Raw genomic sequence first — 7,763 nt, forward strand, 5'->3', positions numbered from 1 at the left:
ACACCTTTAAAGGTGGTTTTGGTGGGTTTGATGCTTGAGGGATCGATGCCCATTTTGCGCACTCTATCCTGATAAAGCAGGTTTAGGCTACTGCCACCGTCCATAAGGACTCGTGTGAGGTGGAATCTGTCAATGATGGGGTCGAGGACCAATGCGGCTGAACCGCCATGACGGATACTAGTAGGATGGTCCCTGTGATCGAAAGTGATCGGACAAGAAGACCATGGGTTGAATTTTGGGGTGACTGGCTCCATCACATAGACGTCCCTTAGTGCACGCTTCTGTTCCCGCTTTGGAATATGGGTTGCGTATATCATGTTTACCGTTTTCACCTGGGGAGGAAATTTCTTCTGTCCTCTTGTGTTCGGTGGCTGGGGCTCCTTGTCGTCATCGCTATGCAACCCCTTTTCCTTATATTCGGCATTCAACTTGCCGGCCTGTTTGAACACCCAGCATTCTCTGTTGGTGTGGTTGGCTGGTTTATCGAGGGTGCCGTGAATTTGACACGAGCGATCGAGTATGCGGTCCAGACTGGACGGGCCCGGATTGTTTCTGTTGAATGGCTTTTTCCACTGACCGGACTTAGAGCCACTGAATCCGGCATTGACTGCCGTGTCTTTGGTGTTGTCGCCATTGTTGCGACGCTTGTGCCTGTTGCGTCATGGCTTGCCGTTCCTATCTCTGGCATCTGAAGTGCCAGGATTTCTTGATGTGCTGTTGCTATGAGCCAGCCAACTATCCTCGCCCGCACAAAAGCGGGTCATGAGTGTCGTGAGGGCTGCCATGGACTTCGGCTTCTCTTGGCCGAGGTGTCGGGCGAGCCACTCGTCGCGGATGTTATGCTTAAAGGCCGCTAGGGCTTCGGCATCCGGATAGTCGACAATTTGGTTCTTTTTAGTTAGGAATCGAGTCCAGAATTTCCTGGCTGACTCTCCGGGCTATTGGGTTATGTGACTTAAGTCATCAGCGTCCAGTGGTCGTACATAAGTGCCCCGGAAGTTGTCAAGGAATGTGTCTTCCAGGTTCTCCCAACTGCCAATGGAGTTTACCGGCAAGCTATTCAGCCAATGCTGAGCCGGTCCTTTGAGCTGAAGTGGGAGGTACTTGATGGCATGTAGATCATCACCGCGGGCCATGTGAATGTGGAGAAGGAAATCCTCAATCCGTACCGCGGGGTGTGTTGTACCATCATATGATTCAATGTTTAAGGGTTTAAACCCTTCTCGGAATTCATGATCCATTACTTCATTGGTGAAGCATAGGGGGTGTGCGGCGCCTCTATGCTGGGCTACATCACGACGCAGTTCAGATGAGTCTGGTCTGTTGTATTCGGCGGGGCCGGACTTGTTTTTAGTATATCCGGCATGACGGTCATCATCACGTGTTGTGGCGCCCCCCCGTGATCCGTAGATCGATCTTGACTGTCCTACTTTGTTTTCCAATACGTCTCGCAGGTCTTGCGTGTAGCCCCGGGCCTTAGTGTTATTGTTTGATTGGTGAGGGGGTGCGGGCTGGTATTCGGGCTGATACGCCGCTTTGCCTCGGCCCCGAGGTGGCCGGTCAGCCGCATCATGCGCTGGTAGTGTGGGCTTTAATGCCTCCTCCTCGAGTTGAGATAGCAACCTGCGCTTGGGGTAACTTTTGGTTGGGCACTTGAGTCCGTATTCTTCGGCTCCCAGGACCTCAGTCCATCTATCAGTTAGCAGATCTTGATCAGGTTGAAGCTGCTGCTTCTTCTTCTTCTTCGGGCTTTTTGTAGTGGCTATAAGCCGGCGCTTGAAGCGCTCCTGCTCGACGGGATCCTTGGGCACGATGAATTCTTCGTCGCCAAGGCTCACTTCGTCCTCGGAGAGGGGCATGTAATTTTCATCCTTTGATTCTCCATCTGTTGCATGTTCCTTAGGGCTACCTTGCCCATCGTCCCGCTTGGCCTGCTCGAAGCCTGGCTGGGCGGGGTTGTTTTCTTATTTGGCACCATCCGGATTACTACCGTCTCTTGTGCCGGTATCGCTATTTTTGCTATGGCGGGGCTTAGAGCGGCGCCGATGACGCCGGTGCTTAGGTTGCTTCTCACAAGGATTATCCTCCATTGCATCATCGCCATTTCTTTCTTTGGGGTGTCCACCATATATATATATATCATATGATGAGGTGGCTTTCTAGCGCACTGTGGGCGGTGGTTCCTATTCTTATCCTGCATCGTCGTCCATGTCGTCGATGTCTTCGGAGTCGAAGTCAAGCATGTCGGTTAAGTCATCGACAATGGCTATTAAGTGGGTGGTGGGTGGGGAACGAGTGTCAGGACCGGATTTCGGGATATTAATTTCCCAGAAAATGGCCCTTATGCTCACCAGCCCCAGGACTACTGTTAGCTGGCGAGACACAAACTTGATACATTAACTCCAAGCAAAATACATGATATGTAGTACAAGACCATTCTGGCCTATGAGTACAGCACAAGGTTTCTAGTGGTTGGTGGCGGAAGCGGTTTGTAGTCATCAGCGTCTGTGGAACTCCATTTCTCATGGGAACAGCTGACCAGGTTAACTCCTATCTTCGCGAGGCTGCTATCACCATTGATTAGGTTCCGGGGCTGTCATCTCGTTGCTCCTCTCCGCGCAAGAAATCTGGCCAAGACAATAGCCAGGGACAAGCCAGTGAGTACTTTGAATGTACTCGCAAACATTTTGAACACGGGTATAATATAACAAACAATAATCATGCTCAGAAATATTCTATGATCACAACGTCAGTCCCAAAAATATAATCCATGATGCACGCAGACAAGTTATTCACGCAACACTTGAATAATGCAATAGGATAGTAGAAATAGGATGCCTTAGTTGGGCGTCTGAGCGACACCACAGGAAGGGCTCATAAGTGAAATAAATAACAAGCGTGCCGCAGTCGGGCGTCTATGCGACGCCACAGAAAGGGCTTATAAGTGAAATAAATAACAAGCATGCCGCAGTCGGGCGTCAGTGCGACGCCACAGAGAGGGCTTATAGGGTAAATGCATAACAAGCATGCCACAGCCGGGCGTCTCAGCGACACCACATAAAGGGCTTATAGGTAAATAAATAATAAACATGCCACAGTCGGGCGTCTATGCGACACCACATAAAGGGCTTATAGGTAAATAAATAATAAACATGCCACAGTCGGGCGTCTATGTGACACCACATAAAGGGCTTATAGGTAAATAAATAATAAACATGCCACAGTCGCGTCTATGCGACACCACATAAAGGGCTCAAAATAATCACAGTGAATATCCCGGAGGTAGAACCGTCCCAGAGATACTCCATAAATCAAATAATGAACATAGTTAGTCCATAACAATAATAATCACAATTCATCATATGTCACTGGTCAAGATCAAAGTTCTGATTTAGTTGTTTTTCCTCCGAAGACCGACACTAAGAACGACACTTGACCCAACCCAGACTGTAGTCCTTAACCATGGACACGGCTACTCGAATAGATATAATCTCTGCAGAGGGTGTACTCTTTACCCACGAGTAACGGATTCCTTTAGTCCATCATGACTAATTCCGTCTACGGTCTTTTAATTGAAAACACACCTGACTTGCACACACCAGCTTAACTTACCGATATCTGGAATCACCCACGACACTCGTTAAGCAAAACTCTAAGTGGGGAGGCTACAACCTCGATTAGCATGGGATCACAAAATTTATACCGCGCGCAAACTGGGGAAGCTACCCCCTCGGCTACAACCGAAACACCCATGCCCCCTGACCGGATGACTGGCTTTAATCCATGGCTGTGGTACCCTCATCCCGGCCCCTCTGTACGGTGTGTGCTTGAAAGGGGTTGACAACTTACTGAACTGTACCCTACCTGTGGCAGGGACATGTGGTAGTACGAATCAAGTGTGGGGGTTACCAGAACAAGACTCGATCTATGGTCGACTCAGGAGGTTTAAGTATTCTCTGCATGGTTAGCATAACAAGTATATTTTCAACCAACAGACATAACCACCACTCATCATGCCTCACTGTGCCGTACCGGACACAACCGACTCAATGACCGGAGACAAGCTCGTGTCCACCCAAGACAGAGACTTTCCCGGGTTCCTTCCGGTATGCATGAGAGGCATGTGAGGGTGACTACTATCCCAACATATCAAACTCCAATAGCAAGAATCATCAATATGCACTCGTGAGTTTGAACATATCATCACAAAAGAAATAATGAAAACTCCGAGGTGAGAGGTGTTGTAACCGTATCAAACAACACACAACAATATTATGCCAGGGTTCAAAATGCTTGCCTTCAAGTGGGGGGGGGGAGGCAGGGTGCATTCCAAAACTTTGAAAGTTTTCTCCTCTCTCCAAAATCCTATTTAAAAATATTTTTGAATCAATGAATAGTTTCAAAAACAGTACCAAAAAGTTGTTTGAAAAATTATGAAATAAATCTTAAAATAAACTAGACAATATTTGAGAGAGGTAGGAAAAGGAATCAATTCATTTGGAGTTATATTTAAAAAGTTACAGGCAGTCAAAGTTTGGTCAAAAATCTGTTTTTTAAATAAAACAGAAAAAGAAAAACATTTCGATTACTGACCACGTCGAAGGCGTACTTTGGTTTTACGCCTTCACTTATCCAGCGTGAACGGCATGCGAGTCACTAATAGTGGGTCCAGCAGGCCCACTGGTCAGGTTTGACTGGTCTTCTCTCCCTCCTCTTTCTCTGCCCGAGCGGAGGTGGGACTCCGGCGACGCTCGCCGGCGAACGGCGGCACCGTTCGAGACACCGAGGGTGGAGATGGATCTGCGGGTCCAGTACGGTCCTCCTGGTGGTCGTTAGTCAGGTGGGGATGGAGGGAGTCGCCGGCGGCGAGCTTCGCAGCGGCCGGTTGCTTCGAGAGTTTTGGGCATTTGAACTATGGTGGCTCCTAGTCGTGTTTGAGCAGCTGGGCGGCTCCGCAAGATGAAGGGGAGTTGGGTGGTGGTGTTGGCTGGACGGGGGAGGGCCTGGTTGCAACGAAACAGACGGAGGGCGGCGGTGGCCGAGCTGGCCGGAGACGGGGAAGACGGCCTCCGCTGGTCAATTGCGGGCTAGGGGAGCGCTATGGGAGTGGCTTGAGGTTGCCTGAGGTCTAGGAGGAGCTCGGGGTCACCATTTTATAGCGTAGCTAGGTCGGTTTCGCCATTGCCGAGGATAAGATCACCGGCCGACCGTTTCTGCTGAGGCAGGGCATCGTGGCACCGACGAGCGCTTGCGGACGAGCGAGGGGATAAGCTCGGACTGCTCCAGGGGCAGCTGGCGCGCGGCTACGGCTCGGGCGGCGCCGACCGTGGCAGGAGCTCACTGCGGACGCCGGCGTGCCGCCAAGGGGCTCTGACGGCGGTGCTGCAGGGCACCAGGGACAGCTTGGCTCATTCTGGTGAGCGGTCGAGGGTGGGGCACAGCTCTGCAGGGCGAGCAAAAGTCAGGGGCGCGACGCGGCGGCTCAGTGCACGCGCGTGCAAAACGTGCGCTCTGGGCGCGCCCAGAGCACGCACGCGACGTGTTCGACAGAATGCCAAGGTTGTCTAGAGCGCTCGGGTAAGGCTGGCAACTAACAGGACTAGTCTAGGGTTTGCAAGAAAGCTAATGGACAAGGGGGTTAGGCCAGGAGACCAAGCTTGCAATGCTAACTAAAAACCATGTCAAAAATTGGTCGTGCCTACAAGGTGTTTGACAAAATGCCAAGGGCACCTAGGCATTTCTTGGAGTGGTCATAATCTCCAGATTGGGGTCTCTTTAGGAGTAGGTGATGGTGGCCAGGTTAGTTTGTCAAGGGAAGAAACTTGTTAGTGCAAATATTTGAGAAAAACAGTTTTTGGCAGAAACTAAAGGCTGTCATTTCATGTACCAAAACTATTCCAAAGGGTTCATGCTCCTAGACTTAAGGGTTTTGCAGGAAGGACTACAAGTAGGAAAAAGGACCATGGGTAAATGAGTAAGTAAAAACATGGTTGCAGTATAAATCCTCAAGTTGGACCAAAATAAAAAAGAGGTTGATTCACTCAAAATTTTTAAAGGACATAACTGGGTCTTTGCATAAAGGTGGATAATATACTCCTACTGACCTCCCCAAATTTTGGTGGGAGTTTTAAAGAAATATTTGAATAGGTTGTAGTGCAAAATTGCCCACTGGACCAGATTTGAAAATAAGGTGTAGCGCTCAAAATCTCCAATGATCAGAAGATGTTTTTGCACAAAAGTGATTTAGGGACATCATATGTCATCCCCAAATTTTGGTGAAAATTATTGGAGGCATTTATCAAATGGTTGCAGTGCAAAAGAGGCTCCAAAACTTATGAAAAGTCATTTTAAAGGAATAAAGCTTAGGAAAACAATTATGCAAATAAAACCACTATTAGGAATTGTTTTGTTGAGAGGTTATAGAAGTCCAATAACATTTTTGGAAAGTTTCCTCTTGAGGTGAAAACTCCACAATATTAAAGAAAAGGGTTCTGAAAACAACAGAAAATCCAGAGAGTAATTTTTTTTAAACTCCTGGGAAAATTTAATAATTAAAACATGGTTAAATTTTTGGGGTGTTACAACGAATTTCTTCGTCGTCCGCTTCCCACTCAAGCCGGACATAGTTCGGCCAAGAATCCCCTGACAGAGAGAGAGACCTCAATGAATTTAGCACATCGCCCAAGGGCGAGTGCTGAAAGATATCCGCGGAGGTAAACTCCATGATCGGTGCCCAATCAGATTCGATAGGCATGGACACATGCGGTTCGGAACCTATGGCCAGAGACGAGCCCGAGGGTCCGATGACATAGATCTCTTTGGAGGTGTTCGGCTCTAGCGCCGATGAGTGTGCGGACTCCGTGGCGGGGTCTATCCACCCGTCCCCGGATGGCACAATCTGCTCTGCATTAAGAGCCAGGGCATCCGTAGGTGTGATCTCCCGAACACCGTCCGATGGCAGATCTAAGTCATGCTCGATGTGGCTGTTCGGCGCACCGGACATGGGGTCGAATCCGTCGAAGATCAAGTCTCCGCAGATGTCGGCAGTATAGTTCAAGCTTCCAAACTTGACCTGGTGGCTAGGGGCGTACCTATCGATCTGCTCCAGATGGCCAAGCGAGTTGGCCCGCAGTACGAAGCCGCCGAATACGAAGATTTGTCCGGGGAGGAAAACCTTGCCCTGGATCGCATCGTTGTAGACGGTTGAAGGAGCCATCAAGCCTTATCGTGATGACACAGTGGAACTCTCAATGAAAGCACCAATGTCGGTGTCAAAACCGGTGGATCTCGGGTAGGGGGTCCTGAACTGTGCATCTAAGGCTAATGGTAACAGGAGGCGGGGGACACAATGTTTACCCAGGTTCGGGCCCTATCGATGGAGGTAATACCCTACTTCCTGCTTGATTGATCTTGATGATATGAGTATTAGAAGAGTTGATCTACCACGAGATCATAGAGGCTGAACCCGAGAAGCTAGCTTATGATTATGATTGTTGTTGTCCTACGGACTAAAACCTCCGGTTTATATAGACAGCGGAGGGGGCTAGGGTTACACAGAGTCGGTTACAGAGAAGGAGATCTACATATCCAGATTGCCAAGCTTTCCTTCCACGCAAAGGAGAGTCCCACCCGGAAACGGGACGAAGTCTTCAATCTTGTATCTTCATAGTCCAACAGTCCGTCCAAAGTATATAGTCTAGCTGTCCGAGGACCCCCTAATCCAGGACTCCCTCAGCGGGACATGTCGGCTGCTTTCGCAGCGA

This window comes from Triticum dicoccoides, chromosome 7B, assembly GCF_002162155.2.
Source record: "Triticum dicoccoides isolate Atlit2015 ecotype Zavitan chromosome 7B, WEW_v2.0, whole genome shotgun sequence".
NCBI classification, from domain to species: Eukaryota; Viridiplantae; Streptophyta; class Magnoliopsida; order Poales; family Poaceae; genus Triticum; species Triticum dicoccoides.